This window comes from Lonchura striata, chromosome 3 (assembly GCF_046129695.1).
Source record: "Lonchura striata isolate bLonStr1 chromosome 3, bLonStr1.mat, whole genome shotgun sequence".
Classification (NCBI taxonomy): Eukaryota; Metazoa; Chordata; class Aves; order Passeriformes; family Estrildidae; genus Lonchura; species Lonchura striata.
In genome coordinates, this window is record NC_134605.1 from 77,794,612 (window position 1) to 77,818,997 (window position 24,386).

At 42.0% G+C, this 24,386-nt stretch overlaps 1 protein-coding gene across 3 annotated transcripts in view; it reads left to right on the forward strand.

The window, feature by feature from the left end:
- BACH2 (BACH transcriptional regulator 2) overlaps positions 1 to 24,386 on the forward strand; it is a 181,734-nt gene that overhangs the window by 137,959 nt on the left and 19,389 nt on the right. The gene's annotated exons all lie outside the window — the stretch shown is intronic.

Genomic DNA, 24,386 nt, shown 5'->3' on the forward strand with positions numbered 1-24,386 from the left:
TGTTGGGAGTTCCATTGCTGTCCACCCCTCTCTGGCAGCTCATATCTTTATTCCACTTCTTTTCCCCTTTTCTGCCCCTCATTCAGAGTGGCTTCCTCACAGCTCCCCTCATAAAGAGTTTGGGATTGAACTGTGTTTTCCACTAAGAAACCATGAACTCAGTCTGTCAGAAAGAAGATGTTTTGTCACACAGCATAGCTCCCACAGCAGGAAGCCCAGGGACGTAGAAAACACATACCTCACTGGAAAGTTTACTTTATTTTATCACAGAATCTCACTGGCTGGCTTCCACCCCCACTGTAATTTCCTCACAGCCGTAGAGCCGTGACAGCGCATCTACCATAGGGCATGCTGGTGGCTTTGCTGCCCACAGAGGGGAAGTGCATGCCTGATGGCCAGGGCTGCCATCACCTGTTGCCTTTGCACTGCCTGCCTGGTGTCTCCAGCTGGGAAGGGTGGCATGAGGAGGGTGACAACATACCCAGAGCACAGCACAGCAGTCGCTCAGTAGAAAGGTTCTCTGGCATACGGAAGGTTTTTCACCATCATTTGCTTAACACCCTTGAGGAGGCATGGTGTGTTTTGAAATGATGACAGGTCCCAAAGTGTCACACATCATTTTTTCCCCCTCTGGTTTAGTTCTCCAGAGACTTCAGCAGCGTTGTAATGTTGTCACAGCACAAGTTGGAGAACATTAGAAGTAGGTCACTGCTTGTGACTTCATGAGTCCTGACACTGAGTATTAGTCATGAAGACACTTCAACCCAGACATTTTGCATAGAAGTTTAGAGGCATTGCAGAGGATGCTCTAGGATGCACACTTAAATTCTGCAGTGTCCACTAATAATTTCCAGTGGAAGAATCAAGTCTCAGTCAGTGTTGCATGGCTTTCTTGCCACAAAGCAAGGGTAGGAGCAGAGAGGTGACAAAACATGCCCAAGGGTGCAGAGGTGTGAAATTGCAGTGCTCTTCTATGATGTCTTAGTGAAACCTCTGTGTATAATTCAGATCCCATTACATAAAGAAAAGTAATTGACATTCAAATAAGCATATAGAGGAGAGACTGAGATGTTCAGAAGAAAGAGCCCAGGCTAAAGGAGGAGAAGAAAGGACCATGGCAGATTCATACTGCTGGTGTGACAACCGAGATGTGCTGCAGCTCTAGTTGTTAGGCAGAAGAGCTGAAACAGCCAAGAGGAGGAATTTCTCTTTAATGCCCAAAGACGCTGTTGGCTCAAGCATTGATTGGTTTCAACTGTCTTTCAGTAAAAGTAGATTGGTTATTAGAAGATTTCTAATTCCAGCAGCAGTGAGGTGCTGAGCTGCAGGCCAGTGGAGGGGTCATTAATGTGCTAGCACTAAGTCACCTAGTTAATATGACACTGAAGATTTAAAATACAAAGGTTTGTCTTTCTATGTGTTTTATATGAGATGCTGTCTAAGAAAAATATCCTCCTGTTCAACCTTAAATCATTTCTATTTAAGTGAATCCTCTTCAAATAAATGAAGTATTAAAGTCTTATATTTTAGAATGTAATTCAATGAAAGATAAAAAAAAAATTATAACTTAGGGTTACAGTGGCTTCCCTTATGGCTCCAGTGAAGCTTGTGGAGTTGCAGAAGTAGTGAACCTAGTTCTTAAGGTTTCTCCAAGAACTTTGAAATTGTCGTGCCTTACCCAAGACCTCCACTGCCACTTTGCTGCATTCTTCTATTTGTAGAAGAGCACCAGAACTTTGACTTTATCATCCTGGAAAAGAACTCTCTTGGCCTATTAAAAGAGATAATGATAAAGTTACCAATGTTTACTTGTACAGATATTTTATTTTCCACATGCAACTTAATTGCTGCTAAACACAATGAATCTTAGTTCTCTTAGTGGCTACTTTACTGGAATATCTGTGTGTGAGGTGGTCACCTAATATTTCCTCACAAAAGCTAATTGCTTTGAATAAGGAGAGCTGCCTGATGCACCTCACTATTTCTCAGCTACTCCTTGGTCAAGATGCACATCTCTGCTTCTGGTGTTGCTCAGCTTCACAGCGCTGGGCATTTTGGTAGGTGCCTGTGCAGAGATATGGGAAGTGCCTCCCATGGCTTCGGAGCTCTCTGCAAGAGGAACTGAAATACTCCTGGTTTTTAAAAGCTGATAAGGCAGAGGAAGCACCATCTTAGTTATATTGCATTTAAAGAAGTTAGCAGGGTCATCTTCGGTTCACGAGCTAAGGATACTTCCCAAGGCTGCTGTTTTTCAGACTGTGGTCTGCAGAGCTCTGGCAGCAGTAAATTATTTTTTTAAGGTATGTGTGAAAACTGACTTGCTCTGTCATGTAGGGGGTTATTCCTCCAGTGGAAAAAATTCAAAAGTTGAAAGCAACTACTTTTTTTGTGCTTAGAGACAATTGATGTTGGTGTATAATATTATAGAAAAACAGATATTGAAAAGAATTTTTAAATGTAGTCTTCACTGTTCAAAACTTTTCCATAGGTGAAATTGCTCATAAATTTACAGAGCTATTTTTAAATCAACCACACAAACACTGTATTTTAAATCTGAGCTTAGTTTGAAAACTGCTGAAGTACATTGTGGAGAAAGGGCATTGTTGTTATTGTTATTTCTCAAAGGTTTGATGTTGGAGCTGGATAAAGCTTTATATATAAAGCTTTTACATTCGTGTTACGTTGGTGTGAGGAAGCTTAACATCAAAGAAAAGAACTTACTTCTGATTATTCAAAGCAGTAAATCTGCCTCTGAAGTCTAAACTGCAGACTTTTTTTTTACTTCATAGCATGTTTGGGTCATTTTGTTAATCTGGCATCCAGACATTGTTAACTGTTGTCTAGCTAAACAGGGAACAGATGTTTTTCACATTATTTCTTGTTTATATCCAGTTACAAGTGAGAGCAGTTCTTTACAACACACCAGTCATTTTAGTAGGGAGACATTGTGCACACACAGAATTGGGACTAGTTGGATTTAGAGAGTTTTAAACCACTGCAAAACCTTGTGTTAGACATTTCAGGTTAGTTCAAGCATGTCTTAACAGGCCTCAGTTCAAACCTTTCCTTAATCAACTTAAACAAAGTCAGTATGGAGCTAATTCTGCACTGATTGAAGAGTTTCCATAAACCCTTTTGTGCTAGCCTTGGTAATTTGATTTTGTACCACACCTTTTGTTAAGGCAACGTATTTCAGTGTGTAGACAAGCTGCCTATAACAGCTGCATAATAGCAAGGGCTCAGATGTAGCTGTGGTGTGTGAACTATCAGCCCTCAGAGCAAGATAGACAAATTGAGTGTTTCAGCTGCCTCCAGCTAATAAAAGAGGGCCCCATTAGCTCTTAACTTCTATGCTTTTTTCTTCATTTTCAGTTTTGCCAAACAACTGGAACCTTGCCTGCTTTTACCCGGGGTGTTTTTCAGCAATTAATGCAGTTTTCCTCTAGCAGGTGCTGTTAAATGCAACCCAGAATTAGTACTTTCAAAGAACTGAGTTTGAAGCTGTAAAGTTCGTTATTCACTCCATACCCCTAACTGTTGTTTTGTTTTATTTAATCACAAAAACTGGTCTTCCTTCCTCTAACAAGGCACTTAATTAAGTTTTTAATTTATGATAAGAAGTTAAATGGCACTTATGAGGTTTTTTTAATGGTTTCCACTTCCCATCCAGATTACAAAAAAAGGTGTGATGGAGAGAGACACGGCTGTCAGCCAGGGGTATTGTAGGTCATGCCAATATTAGCTGGCAGCAGGCCGTTATCCAATTAACATTGCTTCATCGCTGCAAGTAATAGCTCTCGAGTAGATGATTGAGTCATTCATGCTGTAGTGGTACTCAACTTTACTTGAGAAGGAGCCAGTGCTTCATCAAATGAGCTTTTTATTTGCTATTATTACCTGCCTAACTCTGCTAATGGAAGTGCACAGTGAGTCTGCATGGGCAAGGTGAAAGCTGGGCACTGGACAAGGAAGCATCATCTGTTCAAACATCTTATTCACTTTTGCAAGCTGTGGGTGCAGTTAAATGGTGAAAAGGCAGAAATAGAAACAGCAACAAGTAAAACTCCTCAGTGGCATTCAATTCCTACAAGTTAGAAATAGAGATTTGCAATGTTGCTTGCATTTTTTTGATTTGGTGGCTTACATTTGAAAAAAATTGTCACCATCCGTGAGAGCACCAAATGCCTTCGTCTCAGATGAAGCTAAACAAAGGTTTTCTGAAACCAGCAGACCAAAGCTTTCTTTACACTGGTCTGATACCAGCCTTTGTGTTCTTGTAGAAACTTGCTTTCCCAGTAGGTTGGTTAGTTTTACCTGTAGCTCTCAAATTTCTTGAACCTGTTTCAGAGTGGTGACCTTTTTTAGTGCAATGAACTGTCTGCTGGGAATGTTTTCTTCCAAAAGGATTAAACTGAGCTATCTATGGTGTCCAAGTCTTCCAAGGGGCAAAAGAAAGCAACATCTCTTTTAGAACGAGTTATGCGATTGATCCACACAGCGTTTTCCTTTGCTGTTAAGAGAATGATGTTCAAAGTAGATGTAAAGGCTGAATTCCTCCACATTCTCTCGCCTTCACTGCTGCGAAACCTGCCTTTTCCCCACAGGGTCTAGTCCTGTGAAATTTGTCATCTGCTTCTTAGGTTGGCGTGGGTTAATCCCTCACACGGTTGGTTAAGCTGTGCAGGGAGAAAGGCAGGACAGGACCTTGGATTTGGGATTGAAGGCTGGCAAAAGCTGAGTATGTTGGAAGGCGAAGGCATACAGCAGCACTTTGGGTGGGACTGAGCCAGGCATCTAACATTAGCATGGCTCGTAGCTGACAGGGAGGAGAAATACTGGCAGCTGCTAACCTTCCATGCCAGCCTGCCAGCCTGAGGGAAAAATGCTGGGAATTAGCCAACGAGAGATGATTGTGACGAGGAAAAAATCAAAGGCGGGATCAAGAGGTCAACTATTATATACCCTGATGGCTAAAGGCACTTACTATTCCTTTTTATCTCTCTAGAAATAAACAGTGTTCTCTTACTTTGTCTTTTTCCTTTCTTTGTATTCTTTGTATTTGTAAATATAATATCTTTGAGGAGTGTAGGGACTGAGCCGGGAATGCACTGCACTGGAGTATAGAGTGAAAGAGGTGATAAATGTGGAAAAGAGGAGCAAGAGGGCAAAAAGTTTATTTCCCAGCTGGAGGGATGTTTAACACAGTAGGGAACAAAAGACCCTTTTTCACTGGCACCCTGGAGATATATTAGGAGTAGCTAAGGTTAGCTCTTAGAGAATGTAAAGCATTAATGTGGTTTTCTCTTTTCATTACTGTATTGGCCATTGATGTTCCTCACAGATTGCAGCACTGGCCAAAATTATTTCTGCTTTGTCTCAGGAGGTGGCAAGAACCTGAAAGCCATTATTCCCTTCATCTCCAGAGCTTTTTGTAGTGGAAAAGGGTTTTCTCCATCAGGCTTCAAACTCACTTATGTTTCAACCTTACCTCAGTAATGCCACTTTAATCAGTTCATATGGATAGAAGTTGGGTCTTTGGTTTGTTAAATTCCTCCCTGCAAATGTGTTATTTTCCCTACTGCCCCACAGTGCTGACACTGACTGCCCAGAGGGATGACTGAAGGCTGCAGTTCTGTACTGAGAGTAAAACTGAGCATTTGGGTACTCTTTGAAGTCTGACGTGACAGGACTCTAATTCAGGAGAAACTATGAGACAGAATAGGATGTTGTTTTATGTGTGTTACTTATGTAACACAGTACAAAGTGCAAACGATGTATTTTGTTTCTGGTAGGTGAGCAATAAAACAGAAATGAGTTCTTCAAGATGTGAAATGAAATTCCATCCATGTATCACTGCAAAAGCTTCCAGCACTGCTTGATTTTTCATGCCTCAAATGTGATAAAGAAACTAGCCACATACTTTTCATTCTGCATAGTGTAACTTCCATTATTTTCTGATGAGGGCTGTCTTGCTATTCATAACATTCTCTGATCTTTTCAGGTGGAGAAAAGCAAATACATCTATGTTGTGGTGAGAGCTAGGCTTGAAAAATCAAAACAGAAGTCATGTATATATGTTAAGTAGAGAAAATCTTGCAAGAGCTTCTTTCCCACCCTTTGGCAGTAGTTTTACAATTTATTTATGTATTGGAGTAGCCATATAAAAGTGCACTGTGGAAGGGGATTGGGAGATGAATGCGCAAAACAAAATTCACCATTGCAATAACTGGACTCAATTTTTTTTTTGCCTCTGTTAGACTCCTGCCTGCCATTACTGTTCAGTTGGGCTGATTGACTCTGATTGCACTTGCTAGTGAAAAGGCAGTTTGCAGTGTGGAAACTTTCTTGGTCAAATATAATAAATACAACAAACATCTAAAATGTAAAAGATAGCTTGAATAGTGAGTCCTACATTAAGGGCATGAGAAGAAGCAATAAGAATGCGTAACAGGACGTGGGTTGGTTTTGTTTGTTTGTTTGGGTTTTTGTTTTTATTTGCTGTGTTCAAATATATATGAATGAAAATGAGATGGTTGAGCCATGACTGTGCCTCAGCTCTGAGCACTCTGGCCCTGCAGACTGAGGGATTTCTCCCTCTCCTCCCTTTTCACTTACAGTTCTCTTACCTTTGCTTTATCTCTACTCTAAAAACCCCTTTCAATTTTTTTTGAAGATTTCAAACGAGGTATATGCTCTTTTAGAGTCCAGAAATACAGGCTGGGAATTTGACTAAAAAGATAGGTAAGGTCCAGTGAAGACACCTGTCAGCTTCACAACATCAGACAACACAACCTGTAAGCTACTTTCTGATTACAGTACCAAGTTTTGTTCCCAAGACCCCTAAAAAATAAGATTTTAATCTTCATACAGCACTTTCTGACAAGGATTCCCTGGTGAATATTGTCAGACTGCCTGTTTTTCTCAGCTACTAATGAAATTGAGCATGTTATGGGGTGGAATATGCTATGTATTCAAATTATGTGTTGCAGCAGTCAACAAACATTAAGCCTAGGGAAGTATGGCTCAATTTGGAAGTAAAGTATGGGGTTTAGGTGAGCAGAAGGCAATTGAATTGTACAAGGATTTAGTAATGAGATGCTTTTTGTGAGTTTTGCAGGGTAGGCTTTTTTTGGAGGAAGGAGTAGACACAAACATTCTGTTAAATTTGATGCAAACTCTAAAGAGCAAAATGGCTGCTTTATTCCAGGAATTTTGTGCTGTAATGAATTTTCATCTGTCCCATTTTGACAAGAGACAGCCAGCAAACACATCTGAGTTCCAGTGCAGTCTAACACTACTAAAAGCTTTGTCCTTGGGTACTTTATTTACTTTAATAAAATAAATAAATTGGAGCAGCTGTAGCTGGTCAAACTACAGACCTAGCCCAGGCTTGGTTTGTTTAAAACGGTGAGTTTTAATTTCTCTGAAAGCCCTTGAGAGGAGGTTTGTGTGGTTGTTTAAAGACTTAAATGAAAAGAAAGTATCAGGCATCTCACTAGGAAGCATGTTGTAAATTACTGGAGAAATATCTAGAGAGCCACTGGCGATTGTTTTGAAGCCAGATTAAAATTAACTGAAAAATTTGGCATGAGTTTTTAGCAACAAACTCTTCAATGATATATGTGTGACTGCACATTGTTTCATAACTGTAAAGGCAAATGGCCTTTGAGAGCAACAAGATTTAAATACCCCTTTAAGAAATTTGGTGCTCAGTACTGGTGTAGTTCAGTGGAATTCAACCTCCTAAAAGAAGATAGATCAGATTTGCTAATCAATCTTTCTGTCTCTCTCTTTGCTTAATCTGACCTTCTAAGAGTTGATGGAATCAAAGTGTGCATTTTACTGTGTCTATTTCCCTGCATATAAAAGTAGTTGAATTTTTATTTCTTAATTCAGAAGCCTTTAAAAGACATTGTGGATAAAGTTGACTTGCAGTTGGAATGGTACCTTGCTCCTTGCTGGGGGTTCACAGTCAAAATAACTGTAGCTGAACTGAGAATGGCAGAAAACTGCAATGCTAAAACTTTCTGTAAAACCAAAATATAAACAAGGTGTCACCAAACAGCTGGAATTCAGAGGTATCGGCTCTGAAGTTAAAAAATGGGAATATAAAACCTTCAGCACTGGATTTCTGAGGTCTCTTGTGACTAGATAAAATACTGTAATCACCTCTCTGCACATGCTGGAGTGGAAGCTGATGCATCAGATGGGAATTACAGCACAGGTCTGTGCATCAGGTCAGTGGTGATTAAATCACCTTGTGTGAACCACTCAGCAATGTTTACCTCTCTCTAAATGCTCTGGTTCACATTACCTCACAAGGAGGTGAACAGACTAACCCACAGCTGGCACAGCTGCTGATCCCCGAGCAGCCCACATACCTGACCTAGAGCTTCCAGCTTATCAGTCCTCAGCCAGTTTCAGTCTCATTTTTTTCCCTCTGTATAAGGCACTGGAACTTGTTGGACTAGCTGCAGCATTTCCCAGGATGATCAGGGTAGGATGGAGCTGCTCGCCTTACCTGGGTGACAGATGAAGTCTGCTCTGTGTCCTCTGCCTGTTCTTCTTGCATCACTCCTGAGGTCCTGTGCACTGCTATTGACAACAACTGCTGAAACTGCCAGATCCAAGAGGAAAGTAGGATTGGAGGCCTGAGGTAGATCAGAATGAGTCTGTGAATAGCTACAGGCTTCCTGTCCCTCACCAGGAGACTGGAGCACTTTGAGGATGCTTAATTAGGAAATTTTGTTTAAGTGACAGCAGTTGCAGACCACCCCATATATCCCAAACAACAGACGAGCAGGCTCCTAGCAAGACTTAAATCTCCTCCAAAGAGAGATGATCATTCTTGGCAAATGGGAGCTGTAGGTTTTCAGGACATCAAAAACAGGCCATCTTTATTTTAGTGTTGAAGGAACCATATTTAGCTGAGTATATATTGCACCTGGTCTGCATCATTCCCTGCAGCAGCTGCTCATCATTTCGGAGCAACACTTCAGAAAAATGGAAGAGTACAGACTTATTGTAAGGATAGCAGAGAGATTTGGCAAGTGTGAGCCAGGATGGATTCATGGGTCCTGTTGTGTTCTCAGTGCTTCCTTCTGTTCCTGCAGTGTCAGATGTACTTCCCAAAGACAGGGCTGAGGTGGGTTTATGGGGAAAGTAAAAGAGAAAGGAGAACATCTAAATAAATGAATTCTCTCAGAAAGGGGCCTGAACAGGGCTAATAGTTCAAAGACATGTGGGCATCCAGTGTATTGTACTTGAAACACATGGTAATGCTCTACTTGGAATTTCCTTGCTTTGAGTTGTGATAAGACCAAATTCCCACATCTCTGCATATACCTCCTACTTTATGTTCCCAGAATGGATGGGAGTGTATTCTTTGTTAATGTTTCAAGGTTTAGAGTGTAGATCAAAAGAAAAAAGAATTGTCTATTCAGACTTTACCAGTACAGTTCTTAGTTTCTGGGAAAAATATTTTTGATCAAGTGGTCCTGGATTTTTGAGACTGCCATCTAGGAGGCTGAGACTACATTTCTGACTGTGTAAAGAAAACTTCTGTTTCTGAAAATTGTCTTGGGTTTTCACTTACCTTTGATATTCAGACCTGTGGTTATCTGTTTCAAGGGCCTGCAGCTAATAAGAAGCAAGTCTTGAACAACTCTGAAAGCAAAATATCTTTCCATCTCTGACCACACAGCAGTAGTACATGCCTTGCTACCTCTCTCCTCAGATACACAGGCAGCCTTCAGAGAAAATTTGCCTGTCAGGGGATTCCTGGTCAAGTAAAAACAGAGTAAGTTTCAGTCGTTTCCTGTTTCCTTCAAAGGACAATGTTGGAGCCAGTAAACTTTCAAGACAGGAAAAAGCTGTGGAGAGACAAAACCTGACATCTTCTCTTCTGATCTCCATAGAGGACTAGTGCTTATTTCTGTTTCTGGAAGGGGAAGCTGGACTTGAGGTGGATAGGTCTGCAGCCATTCAATCTGCCTGTTGAATTCAACTATTTTTTAACCTTATTTTTGTCTGACTGCACATTTTCTTGTTGTACCATGGATGGCTTTCTGCATATGGCACTTTTGTTTCGACATAAAAACAAATCAAGAAGTTTCTGTCTATTCTTTGAATTTGCTAGTTTTCAGGAGACTGAACACATCAAACCCCATTTTAATAGGTATGTTTTAAATGTTGGAATTGATTTGTCAAGTGCAAGGCACAAGAAATGGAGAGTTGCATTCTTTTGTAAGAGCCATCTCTTCTTATCATTTTTGCCCAGTTTATATAAGCAGCAGTCATTGAGGTCACATTATATCTATACCATTGTCCAAGGAATAGAAGAATGAAGAGATGTCCCTGAGATATATAAGCATTGGGGCATTCTACAAAGAAACTTGTTCACATTTGTGAAGTCATCACTGCATTCAAAAAGCAGAAACCATTGCTTTCAGTAGTGGCAGAAGCCTTTAAATCACTAATTCCTTTACTTTTTTCCCTGTCTTCCGTGTGTCTTGCAATTGGAGGACTGAGAACACCCAATAAGGGCTACCTCAGGCTTGGTTTAGTTTTGCTTCCTTTTCAGAGATGAGCCTAATCCTTCCCTTACAGGTTTTATTTCACTATTATTCATGAACTCTCCAATTGGAAAACTCAGTTGAGAGGGCATACACAAGTACTTTTTTAAAGAGAAACATTTGATTATGTTTCGGGCCTTTGTCTTCAGCTGGAGGTACACAGCCATGGTTATCCTAGTAGGAGCTACACTGGATCTCTGCAAGCAGCTCTGTAGGGCAGACAGGCACTGAACACAAAAACTGCTCTGCAGAGGGTTTCAGGTCAATCCCAGCCTTGGAGAACCAGACTGTTTGTATCATCTGCTCTTGCACTCTCATCTTAGTTCTCAGATATGGTTTTAATCTGAATTACTTGACCAAGTTACATGTTGGTTTTATAACTGCTTTTCTGCAGAGGTATAGCTTAGCTAGAAGGCTGTGAGAATTTATGGTCATTTCTTGTCACTTGTGTTTTCAATCTCTTGATTGAATGATAAGGTGGTAGTAAAGTTCTCTCTATTTTCTTTCAGGAATGGATATTCTACTTATATCTAGGCTTTTCTTTTCCCAAACTGCTCTGATTTGGGTAAAGGAAAAGAAAAGGTATGGGGTCATATGTGTTCTCAAGAGACTCCAAGGTATCTTTTCTATTGCAAAAATCAGAAGGAAACAATGTGGTTATAACTACTTGACCAATTCATTCCCATACTACTGTTTTCTTAAAGCCAAGGTTTTCATGAGGCTCTTCTGTAATTACTTGTCTGTGCTATCAATTTTTTTTTAATTCAAGGGAGAAAGTAATTCCATTTGCAGATTGCAACTCTTGTCCGTCTGTCAGATGGGTGTGTATTTACAAGATGAATGGCTATTTCTGATTTCTCCCGTTAGAACAAAGGTTACTCTGTCATTGTCCTCAGAAAGCTTTTGGACTAGCTTTCTTTGGTGTGTGCATGCCCTTTTTTTGGTACAATGCTGAGTACCATGTTGGAACTCTATTAGTGACCAAAGGGACAGAAGGAGTTTTGGGGATAAACCCTGTTCACATGGCTAAAACTCTGTAAAACCACCACACTGATCTGCTGGAGAGTGATAGGGAGCTGGGGTTTGTATTTTGTGCTCCCCATGCCCATCCCTGCTGAGGTGAACCAGCTGCTGCCCTGCCACCTCTGAATATGGGGTTGCCAGCACCAAATGTGGGAAGGACTTGGAAAAGCAGTAGCCCCTGGACAGGCTGGCCTTTCCACACCCTCTTTATGCACATAGTATTGGCATGTAAATGCTCTTGCTCAATCCTATCAGCTACATATCATTCTATTCTGGGGAAGGTGAGAGCAGTGCTAGAAATGACTCAGCTCCAAAAGGTATCAGCTTTACTCCTTTTACCCTCCCAGAGTTGTTCTTGCTTTAGGTTTGTGTGGTAGCTGCCGTACAGGGAGGAAACATCACTTTTTTAGAAAACAACAATGAGAAATGCCATGGCTGCCTGTCAAGTGAAAGTGTTTGCCTTTGGAGTTTATATGGCTGATGAGTTCTCTGCACTTCAGCAGAGCTTTGTTTTGCCAGGGGCTTTAAAAGGTCCTTGAGAAGCCTCTACAGCAACTGAGGGAACATTGGCAAGATCCTGCATTACACCATGCCCTGCCCAGCATTCCTGTAGTTCTTATCATTTTCTGCCCCTTACAACATGGCTGTAACTTTGGACAGCAAGCACATTCTGTATTTTAAATGTCTTCATCTGTGTGGGTTTTACAGTGTGCAGTGCACTTGCACAGGGACTGGGGTATTTTTGGTTTGTGTGATTATGTGCTGTTTTGTGATTGTTCTGTTTCCTCTCACATCCTCCTTCCCTGTCTCTTGTACCTGAAACATTAAATTAAATCTAACATAGCAGTGCTTTCAGAAAGAGGCGACACTTGGCTGTGCCAGTTCCCCAGTGGCTTGAAACTGCTGGCTGCAATACTGCAAACACATTCAGACCCTGGCTTGGCCAGCAGTTCCCCCCAGCTATCTGCATGTTTGCTCTCCAGGCTTTATTTTACCTACACTATTGGAGACTCTGGAGTCACAGCCTATGTTTCATTGTTATGCGTGGATGGGAAATATTCCTGTACTTATTTGCATTCATTAGCTGTTGGGAGCTCCTCTGTTGAGGTCTCTAGCCTTGTTTTTACAGTGCTTTTGGCAGTGTTTCTGCACTTGGTGTGTGAATTTTTATGATCTGTTGCATGTTATTCATGCAATTTCCTGCCCTGTAATGGTATCAGTTTTCCAGACACAGAGGAATACAAACGAAAACCCAGGAGCCTGCATTAGCATAAAATGTCCCAGTTCTGTCAGTTTGATTAATTTGTCTCTTTGTCTCCACTCTATATGATAAGTGCTATTAATGGTTGCAACACTTCATATGTCAAAGTCTTTCTTCCTAATGACTTGAAAATGTGGTTTATTTCCCCCTTTTTTGTATTATTTTTCTCATTTAGCATTCCACTCAAGTATAGATTTATGCCATGCTCTTTCATTATCTTACTGGTTGCAGCACTGGAGTGATTACATATGGTGTAGGGTATGAGCAAAGATGCGATCCCAGGGGCAGCAGCTGCTGATGCAAGCTGAAAATAGATCCAGCGTATGCTCAGCACTTTTCCCAGAGGTCTTTTATTTATTAGGAACAGTCTTGGTACAGGACAGCTTGGACCCTCATTTAGCAAGATGACTTTTTGCCTTTCAAGAACAGTGCGGTGACTTTGCTCTATTTACTGTCTGCTGTGTAATTTTTTTTTTTTTTCACCGTCGCCTGTGGAAGCAGAGACTTTACCTAACATAAATTGTAAAATAATCCTGATTTATAATAAAGTCAAGAAATGACAGGCTCCACTTGAAGTAATGGAACTTGACAGATCTAAGGTTTAAATTAAATAATCCTATTTGTAAGACAGCATTTGTACATGGTACACTGATTTAAAATGAACTTCAGTTCTTCGTCAACGAATCCTTTACCATTCTCTGTGTTTTACCTTCCATAGAGGCTTTTTGGGGGACAAAGTTCATTTGAAGAGAAGAATTTTTTATTTGAAAACGTGTATGGAACAATACAGTGTTTTCTTTTCCAAAGTTCTTGCAAATTGTTTCACAGAAGACAACTTTAATTACAGAAGAAAAATTAATGTAGGTCACTTATTCAGGCCAAGCCACAGCTAACCTGCTTCAGTGGCCAATTGAGGCCAAGAGGCCAATTGCTGAGAATGAAGAGAGGGAGGATGCTGGAGAGAAAATAGTGAGGAGGGTTGTGGCTCGACTCTTCCCCTCCCAGGAGCAGAGGTTCATTCTCACAGTGATTTCTGTGGAGGGAGAAGGTCACCTCCTCCTTGCTGTCCTTCCTTCCCTTACAGCTGGCAGAGGGGGACACTCGAAGATGATGTTTCCTCCTGCCTCTGCACCCCACTTTTCTTCATCTGTCACTGTCGTACCAGTGCAGGCAAGGAGAGCCCCTGGGTGCACAAGTGGAAAGGAGGTCCTGCCGTGGCTGCTGGAAGCTGGCAGTAAGCACTGGAGTGGGGGGTTGGTGGAACAAAACGCTCGCAGAGGGAAAAAAGAGACCAGGGAGAGAGCATGAGATGCTACAGAAACTATGAGAAAAGGCAGCGGGATAAAAACACTAAAGGTACAGTGCATGATTTGTTTTGGCTTAGATTGAGGGAAGCTGTTTTAGAAAATCCCCCCTTCTCTTTTCTCTCACTCAGCATTGTGGTTTTGCCTTCCTTTCTAGCTGTATTTAGTTGCAGCTGCCCTCTCCAGCATCTTTCTAATTTTCCTTCATACCTGGCAGGGATGTGGCTTCCCCAGGAGTCTGCTCTCACCATGGACTGGCCTCCTATGCTCAGGCAGAAGGGTCCCAGTGTGTGTGTTCAGCTCAGTAATGTGCCTGTTCTTCCTGTGTCACCCTGCCACCATCACCCTTCATTCCTGGGAAGACCTGGAAGGTGTGGGAGGGCAGGGTGGGCACTGACCCACAGGGTCCCACTCAGGTGAGGGCAGCCGCTCCTGCCCTGGGGCTGTGAGAACCATCTGCCCGGGCTGGAGCTTCAGCACCATGTCTGCCCTGCAGTGAGTGGTTTCAGGACCAGGCAGCTTCTTTCTCCTCTTTGTGGTAAACTCCAGCAGACAGTGAAGATGAGATGACTGCTAAGGAGGTTGTTGCTGGGGCTGGAGCCCAGCCTGGGGACATAGCGCAAGAGGCTCCTGCTCCCATGTCCTGCTCTCTGTGTGATTAAGAACTTTATTCCCCTGTGCTTGCAGGCAATTATTAATTTCTATTAATTAGAAACCAAGCCAAATCTCCCCAGTGCACTCAAGAAAAAACAGGACTCAAGAGTTTCACTGAGAAATGGGAGGAAAAACATGCTCACAAAGCCAAGGTAGTGCAGGCCAGTGGAAAAGGTGAAGGCAAGGAGTATCCATGCAGCAAACACGGTATTGACATCGTGTGGGCCCTTGCTCCTCATCTAGGGAAAAAGCCAGCAAGGCCCAAAAGTAAAAATCCATCAAGAGGTTTTAGAGTTGCTGCTGGTATCTTACACACTGCCCATCTCCCTCCTCCAACAGACATGTGCATGGCTACAGGCATGGCTTTCTGTTCACTTGGAATTAATGGGATTATACACAGCACAAGAGGAGGCAGGGTACACTGATTTCTGCAAATACAGAGCTTCAGCCTGTGTTGCTTGATCTTTAGAAAAATATAAGTAAAACAAAATAAAGTATCAAGAACCAATTCCAGAGTGCTTCAGTATGCACATAAACTGGTTTTCATTGCTCACAGCACACATAAATACGCACTGGTGACTGAGGCAGCAGAGTAACACTTAACTGTTCGTTATTTTATCAGGCAGTGATAATTGTAGTTAATATTTTCTTAGTAGTGTCTCTGAGAGTTTATTTATGCTGTTAATAATCTGAGCAGCTGTAATGATGCTGGCTGCCAGAGCTGTAGCCTTTTAGAATCACTCCAGTGTGGCAATGATACGATGGTAATAGAAATCCAAGGAAAAAACAGTCTTTTCAGAGCAGATGGGGCTAATTCAATCCCTTTCACACACGTTCATGTTATCTAGTTTCTTTCTCACACTAGCATGCGTGGGTGCACGTGAGCATATGTAGTCACACACACACACACACACACACACACACACACACACACACACAAATAGCTGTAAAGTCCCACCTTCTACCCTCTGAGGAAATCAAGCTGGAAATGCCATCATTTTTCTATGTGAAATCTTTCTGGGGCTTCTAGGGTACGTGGCATTTTCTACTCAGTTTCTGGGTAGATCTTAAAAATATCGTGTATGAAGCAGAAAGAGGAAAGTAATTTCCTTGGCAACAGCCCAGAGCTGGGCACAAGGCCGTGGCTGCACTGGGATGCTGTTGTCCAACCTTCCCGTCTTTCCCTGCCTTTGATCTCTTTACTATGGGTCACTCCTGCTAAGCCTGAACTCCTTTAGGGACTAAAAGAGCCATTTACCTTTTACTCATAGCAGACATGAAATCTCAGCAAGAAGGCAAATGCCTGCAATTTTTTTCTGGTGGGATTTACAGAGCCTAGTTAACCTTTTGGGCCACCGAGAGAAGAGTTAACTGCTCCTCGTGGAGGATGGGAGGGAACCAACTTTGCTGGATCAGCAGTGGCTGGTTCTCCTTGCAAACCTGCACTGCTGAGCTGAGCAGCATTGCAGGGCATTGATGAAATGTTCCAAGCAGTGAAACAAAAGCCACCGTAATCCTCAGATCTGTTGTAGCCATGCAAGAACAAAAACAAGGTGATGGCAGAAGAATTGCACATCCAAATACCAGAAATTAAATGGCAAGGCAGGGGAGGAAAAGGAAAATTGGAACAAATGCTGCATTTGGCATGTTTTATTTTAAAAATAGGAAGCTGGGTCAGTTTTACGGAGTTTCAGCCCACCAGTTAATAGCTGTAATTGCTTGGTTACCTCATGAAGTGCAATAGTAAAGCTTTTTACATTCATTTCCATCTACAGCCCAGCAAGAGCGTCTCTGGATTTAAAATGTTGCAGTGTTTGATGGGCAGCACTGTCTGCTGTCCCAGTGTAGGGATGCCAGTGATTTTATCTGCTGTGCTATGCCAGCACAGGGTGACAGGCAGTGCCAGAAGCATGGGTGTCGTCAGCCCTGTGGAAACCACAACAGAGCATGCTGAGCTGCTTCAGATATTACCCAGCCCTGCCTCCTGAGCCTGCTTCTTCTCCAGCTCCTTTGTCTTCCCACTTAGTGCTCTTCCTCAGAGTGCAACCTTGTGGTTTTTAAATCATATCTGACAGAGCCTGCTTCTTCCTCTCCTACACTGCATGGAGTATAATAGTAGGGCTTGTAGTGAGGTGGCTTGCTGTGAAGTACTCCTTGTTTTTATAAAGTAATTACAGTGTATTTAATGCACTGTGTATTTAATACACTATTACATAGTTTGTGTGCATAAATACATTCTGCCATGCCTGGGAAAGAGGAGTACTGGTGAATTTACAAGTCTCGGTAATTTTTCAGTGTTGTTGTGCTTACTTGTATAATTACAGCTTCAGAAATTCTGAACCACTCCTCTAAGCACCCTCCTGAATTAGCAAAATTCTACACGCATCTTTATTTTCTGCCTATTTTGATATTTCCTAATGTAATTTGGAAGCTTCTAGGATTCTTTCTTTATTCTAGAAGTTCTTGAACTGCTTTTGTTTTTCCTTTTTCTACCCACTTTAGCTCATGTTATGCACTTAAACAGATCTTTCACAGACTCCTCTCACAATTCATATTCTGTGAAAGCTTTCCCACTCCTTCCTCACCCCCCCTTACTGCTAACACTTTCTCTTGTTTTTCTTTCCTTTTTAATCTTGGGGTCAGTTTAATTTCCCTTTTGCAAAAATGTGGGACTAATTTTAATTTTAAATTACAGTTGCACTTTAATTCTGATGATGCTTTTCAGTTAAAATCTGTTCATTTCTGCTTGTTTCTTCCCCACTGGTTTCAGTATGGCTTGCACAGGCACCCAGGGAGCAAAGGCAGCATTTCTGCTGATCCACCTTCTTGTGTCATCCTTCATTACTGTGTTACAGGTTTCTTAAGATGCACATTGCATTGGAAAACACAAAAGTATTTGAAACAGACAGATATCACAGCCATGTTTCCCTTTGCTTTCTCTTCCAGTTCATGCCCAAGTGTTTAAACTGCTACTTAGTGCCACTGGTTTTTACATGTGCTTTGTTGATAGAGTAAAATTGTGGCCATGTTGTCCCTTTAGAGAGACTGTTCTTTGAAACATCTTCATCTCTGATTTTCTTTTTAACACCCTCACTCAGAGTCTCGCCTTAGCAGCCCCACAGTTCTCCTCCCAAAGTCTTTTCACCTAGGCTTGCCTGCAGGTATTCTCTTTGCCATAACTTGGGGTTTTCTATGTTCTTGTTATGCTATAGGCAACCTCTAATATCAACAACATACCCCAAGCCATAGAATTAGTTAGAAAAAAAAATAAAATGGTATTTGACTTCAAAACAGGTTACTGAGTGAGATTTTAAAATAAGGGCTCTGGCAGGTATCATGTGGTGGGTTTGCTTGCAGGGGTTTAAGAAGTTTCCCCGGTACTCCAGTCCATGAGCTATTTTGCCAAAGGTGTCAGAGAGACGTGCAGCACAGAGCTGCTTTCCTGAGCTGCCCAATTTCTCGTGACTGAGTTTCTCTGTGGCCCAGAGGAGCAGCCATATGGCAGGCAAATGTCCCTTTTTGCTCAGAAGGCTGCTGTGAATGGTAAAATCTCGGGCTGCCCAATGGGTACATCTGGTGGTACATCTAAACATCTGATGTTTAGAGTAGATGTGATGCAGGCAGTGCATCCCTACTGTGGAAGAGCACTGCATCTTCCCATCCTACACCCTTTCAGTTTTCTAAGTGCTGTGTTTTCCAAGCCCATTGATCTTTGGTAAGATGCCTGCATCTTCCTGCACAGAGGTGTTTTCCAAGTCCATTGGTCTTTGGTAAGATGCCTGCATCTTCCTGCACAGAGATGTGTCTGCAGCAAAGTATTAGGCTTATGCCTATGATTTCTACCTTCCTTCTCAATGAACAATGTATATTCCAAAAGGTGTGGCAAATGCAACAAATTGCTTTTTCCTCAGAATTTTTAGAGATGCTGAAAATGTGCAGGGATACTGTCGTGATTTCCAAAAGCAAATTCTTTGCATTTATTTGAAACCAGTCTCACTTTTGAAAGGTTGAAAGAATTTCAATTTGGCGTCAGTAACTCTGAGAGGAAATAAAACTAGAAGTTGTGGATTAAAATAAGCATTGCAGTTGGATCAGAGATTATTTTTACTTTTACTACACTCTAGGTTATTTTTTTAATTTCCTAGACATCTTCTGATTCTCTCTTCCTCTTTGGTTCCTCTGAAATTGGCCTCAGACTTAAGACCTGGGGTTTTTGGGAGTGAATTTGATTCAGACAAACCTAAGTATGTGGGTGCCTCAACTCCTACACTCCACCCGTGAGCCATGTGTGGCCGAGTGCTGACATAACCAGTAATGTGGTCATCGATCCGGTGGCTGTTTACACCATCTTTGCGCTTGGCAATCAATTCCAAGCCACTTGCCCCGCTGTCAGCGCTGACGCACTTCTCACGGAGCAGTGGACACGGTTTGCGTTTATTGCTTCCCATCCTCCAGGGGAGCCCAGCGTGAATGACTTCTCCTTCCTCCCCGTCTCACCTCCTGCGGGCACACTTGCCACATTGGAATGCTCTGTGGGCACTGACGGATATTGGTCTCTCCTTCCCTTTCTGGTGCCGAGGGAGGAGGCTTTTTGAAGTGCTCACGCTGCCACTGGATGTGTTCATTATGCCAGAGAGAGGAGAATGAGAAGTCACTTGGTTTCCCTCTACTCTCACACAGGGCTTCTAGTGTAAATTTGTTATCTGGCCAACAGCTGGAATTTCAGGGGGGAAGGCTGAGGGAAGCACTTGTAAGGTTTTTTATTTTGAAGGCACAAAATTGGATGTTGAAAAAGCACTTCCAGTATGGCATCTTCTGTAAAAGTACCACTAAGGGCAGTTAAGCATCTTCTTAAAGCTCTCAGTTTGACAGTTTCAAGAGGCTGTTGTGGAGGATGCACTGGAAAGAAACCAGGATACTCCTTAGACCACTCAGGGTGTGGCTTTGCATATGGCAGTTTTTCCAGGGGGACTTTTGAAATTAATAATTGGGTAATGGGCCTCCTAAAGAAAGGAGCTGTGTGTCCAGTTTCTCTGCTCCCCTGGTGTGCATTCGTGCCCAGAAAATGCGTGGTGATGGTGTGGTGGCCTCCCACCCCTGCAATGTGATGCGATGTCTGGCACTTGTTCTTCAGGTTACTCTTCTGCACCAAATTTGTATGCACTACCAAAAGGGGAAGAATCTTAAACTGGGGTCAGTAGGTTATCTACTTAATTTTAAAAAATGGTTTTAGAGTGAAAACAAAGGTCTCTCTTTGTTGGTCTTCTCCATCAGCTTCTTGTACATTCCTTTGTTGTTTAAAAGCTTACATAAAACAAAAAACAGCTGATCTTCTCACCAAACTGGAATTTTTAAAGGGTGATTACTCATTTTAGGAGCTCCACAGCCATATGAGCAAATAAATAAGGGAACTACATCTGCAACCTGCTGGTGAGAGAACATTTAAATGCTGTTAAATTAAAGAGGGGAAATTTGGAAGTAAAATACTGGTGTGGCATTCCGTTGTAAAAGTACTCTACTGTTTATCATCTCTTCTGATTTTTCCCCTCTCCTGCATGTACCTACCTTATGTAAAAGGATCATGGTTTCAGAACAATTTCTGCCTGTGTGCATATATAGGAACAAACCATGATGTCTTAACACTGTTAGTTTTACACATGTGACTGACCTGTTTGAGCCTAGTAATATACTTAAATCTTTCAGAGAGTTTTCCGAAACCAAATAGGCTCAAGCTAGGAAAAAGCCAAGCTTCACCATCCCAGGTAAAAATAACCAAGTAAATAACCAGGAAGTCTCTTAATTCTTAATGGAATAACAGCTTTGGTGACTGATTTTGGTTATCAGATTACCCTCTGAAAATAAATTCTGTGCTATACTTGCAATTGGCTGTAGAAGAAAAAGAATACACTGTGTGCTAATTTTAGCGAATAAGATTAGAGTTAATATTTAATCCCAGAGACCTTCTTCAGGCTGTAGAAAAAAATAGCAGCAGTTAACTGTCACTAATCTTATCTCCTATTTTTCTAGCATGTGATTATATAACTTGTAGTGCTGGGAACCTGCTGGCTGAGTGAGAAGTTGGTGGTTTGTTGGCTACATGCTTGGGCATATTAGAAAGCATCAGGGCTGAGATGGATTAAAAAGCTCTACACGTGCCTTTGGACTGCAGTAGCAATGCTGAAAGGCCACTGAAACAGGTACCACAGTAGACCTGCTATGAAACAATATGTGAATAACTGATTCATTCAGATTTCTGAAAGAAACAGTTACATTTCTGCTATTTTTCTATCCAGATGTTTTAAATAATACTTAGTTTGAGATTTGATATTCAGTGTGTGAGGTTTGATTCAATCTTCCTTTCTTCCTTCCCCACAAAATGGCTTAATTGAATTGATGATTGGAAATTAAGAGATGAGGGGTTTCTAAATGTTCTTAGGTGCCTGATGATGAATTTAACCTGAAAATCAAAATACTAAAAATATAAATCATTAACCTACAAGCAGCTTGCATGCTTCACAGTAAACCTATCAGTGCTCCTATTGAGTTTTAACAAGTGTACTCAAATGTGTAAAGATAATAACATGCGCCTGCGCCACTCTGTCAGGACTTGTGCATTCTCAGTGGGTCTGAAAGTCTCACCACCAAAATTACCCCCCGATTCAGTAGGATTTAGTAACTAATGTTCTGCAGATTTAATTGTATCCCTGGAGGGGAGGAGAGGGCTCTGCCCTCTCACGCCACTACCTATGAACTTATTCTTTGCATGTGCCCCAGGTATGCTTTATTTGGAAAGGAACAATTGCATGTGCTTTTGCTGTTGTACTTTATTGCTCTTTTCTAGCAGATCATTGGCACTGTGCCCTCATTAACAGAGAAATTAGCCCTGGAAAAGTCTACTAAATTAAAGCCCAGCTCTCCAGAACAAGGTTGTGCTTTGTTAGTTTTCCTTTGCAGTACCCAGACATAAAGTATCCATCATCTTCCCTGCAAAGCCTTCCAAGACTGCTCTGAATTGACTGTTAGGTTAAGAGTCGGGGGAAAAATCCCTATGTTTTAATTTCTTTTCGCTGCAAATGCCAATAGCGCCCCACAGCAAACCAGACAGTTCTTCTCTGTTCTTGATATTAGTTTGCATCAGATTTCTGTAAACATTCCCTTGCTCCATTTTAGATACTGCCTTGCCAAGTTTTACATTCCTACATGTTTACAGTGATCTTTTCTTGCCCTTAATCACTTTTCCCCTCTTTAAATTGAAGTCAGACTTTGCTGGCATTTTGCAGGGGTTGACCTTCCCTGCTCCAGATGCAACTTTTCATACAGATGCCATTCCAAGCAGGGTTACCAGACATCCATGTTTCCTTTGGAAATAACCTTCCTTCCCACCCCCCATAAGAAATACTGTCTGTGCAGAATTGGAGGATTTTGTCTATTTGTCTGGGATTTTGAGACATCTGGAAGTCTGGGCAGCTCGCTAATGAGCATGCACTGATGAACTCTGCAGCGCACAGTGAGTCCGGCCCGTCTGCAGAAATGTCAGCCCTCCGCGTGTGCTCCCAGGCCACGTCCCGTGTGTTCCAAACAGCACGGAGGCCTCCATGGCATGTCTGGTCAGCCCTCACAGAGGGCATGGGTACAGTGGGCAGCCAGAGCCAGTTCACCCACAGTGCTGCATCTCCCACGGTGCCTGTGTGTGTACAGAGAGGTTTAAAATAGAATTTCTGACCCAGAAGTCACTTTAAAAAGATGGTGTTCCCAATGTGGAAGTGAGCTAACCCTCCTCCTAATTTTAGAATAGTATGAGCCCAGACCTAGAAGAATGCTTTGCTGAAAATGCTCTATTTACATCTCATGCAAATGCTGCCTCCTTTACTAGCATTTAGTGCTGACTGTCTTTTCAGCTTCTTGCTCTCCCATCCAACAGTGATCAATACTCTTTTCCTTAAATTAGCCAGTTTTTTGTTAATGACTATTAAAAAAGGGAAGGCAGAGAGTCTAAGAACAATACAACTGTTTCTCCAAAAGGAAAAAGCATTACCCGGAATGCATCAAGGAAATGTAATGAGAGATGATGGAGGAAAATAAGGGAAATAAGGGAAATATTTCCTCACAAGGAGGTTTTAAGTAGAGTCTGGCAATGATCTCCCAAAGGAAGTAGTGGAAGTCTGGTCACTTAAATCAATTAGGACTAACCAGAGCATCGCACTCCCCAGGACTCTGTAAGGAGAAAAGCAATGTCAAACTGAACTAAAATAGACTTTGCGTGCTTATTTTCTGCAGGGCTGCTGTCTGTGTTTTGCTGGTAAATTCAATATGGTTAATGCTGATTAACATCTCTTGATGGTGATCATATCATTGTATTGTTTCCAGCCTGTTCCTCAGTAGCACACACTCACAAGGGCATACAAAACACGTCCCCCAGCTCAGCTAGCTCAGTGTGAAAGACAAGAGGCAGATAAAGAGCAGGAGAAGTTGTTTTCTCTCACCTTAACCAGGGTCAGGCTTGTTATCACCACAACACTGAATTGACACAGACCTCCCTACTGCACACTGAGTACAGTGTACCTGTGGCAATGCAGCAGAAGCAGGAGCTGCACATGGACTTGGTCTCTTGGATTGCTGTAGAGCAAGGAGGTGTGCCAGGTACCTTAGGAAGGGCTGCAGTACCCATGTCCTCTATGCACTAGGCAGTTCTAATGCATATATACAAGACCAATTGGGGACAGAAGCAAGATAAATAAAGTGCTTTATCCTTAGTCTTGGCTGTTTGGCATGCTCCAAGTACACGTAAGGGAAACAAACAAATAAACATAAGGGAAAGAAATCAAGTCTCCGAGAAGCTTTTCTCTCTATGTGAACATTGTTGTTTTATATCTATGCTTTACCTTTTCTCTGAGTGGTTTTCTACTAGCCAGTCAATTCTGTTTAAACAGTAGAAATGGGTATAAATTGGAATAAGGCAAAGGATTGAAAGGCAGGGAAGTAGTGACTTCGCATATGAGCTTGGACAGGGTGCCCTGTGGAGGTTCCCACAAACTGACCTGCCGGCTTAAACATTAATTTATACAGAAAATCAGGTTTAAAAGCAAACAACTCTTGGACATCTTATTTTCAACAGAGAAAAAATGGGATTATTGCTGACATGGGTTTTACCCATCTAACAAAGGCCTCTCTCACGTGTAAATGAAGAGTGTTATAGCAGAGAAATTATCTCTTTTCTTCTGCAAATGTAGATCAATTTGTTTTCACTAACGTTTTTCACTGAGATGCATCAGTCAGATCAAATAATTTTAAAAGACTGTCCTTATCTCTTCCTAGAGGAATGCCCATGTGGCAGTAGTACATACAGCTTCAAAGCCTTTTCTTTCCCAATGTGCAGTACTCATAGTCACGCTTCAGTGGCTCGATTCCAGCCTTCCTGCCAGAATGCATCAGATGCAAGCAGTCCCAAAACTGGTGGGGCCGAGGCAGGGAACCTGCCACGGGAGCCGAATCAATATTTAGACAGCTTCAGGCGGCAGAGCTTGCGCTGGCTTTCACACTTGGCAGCAAGCTTTGCACCCGTTTGTTTCC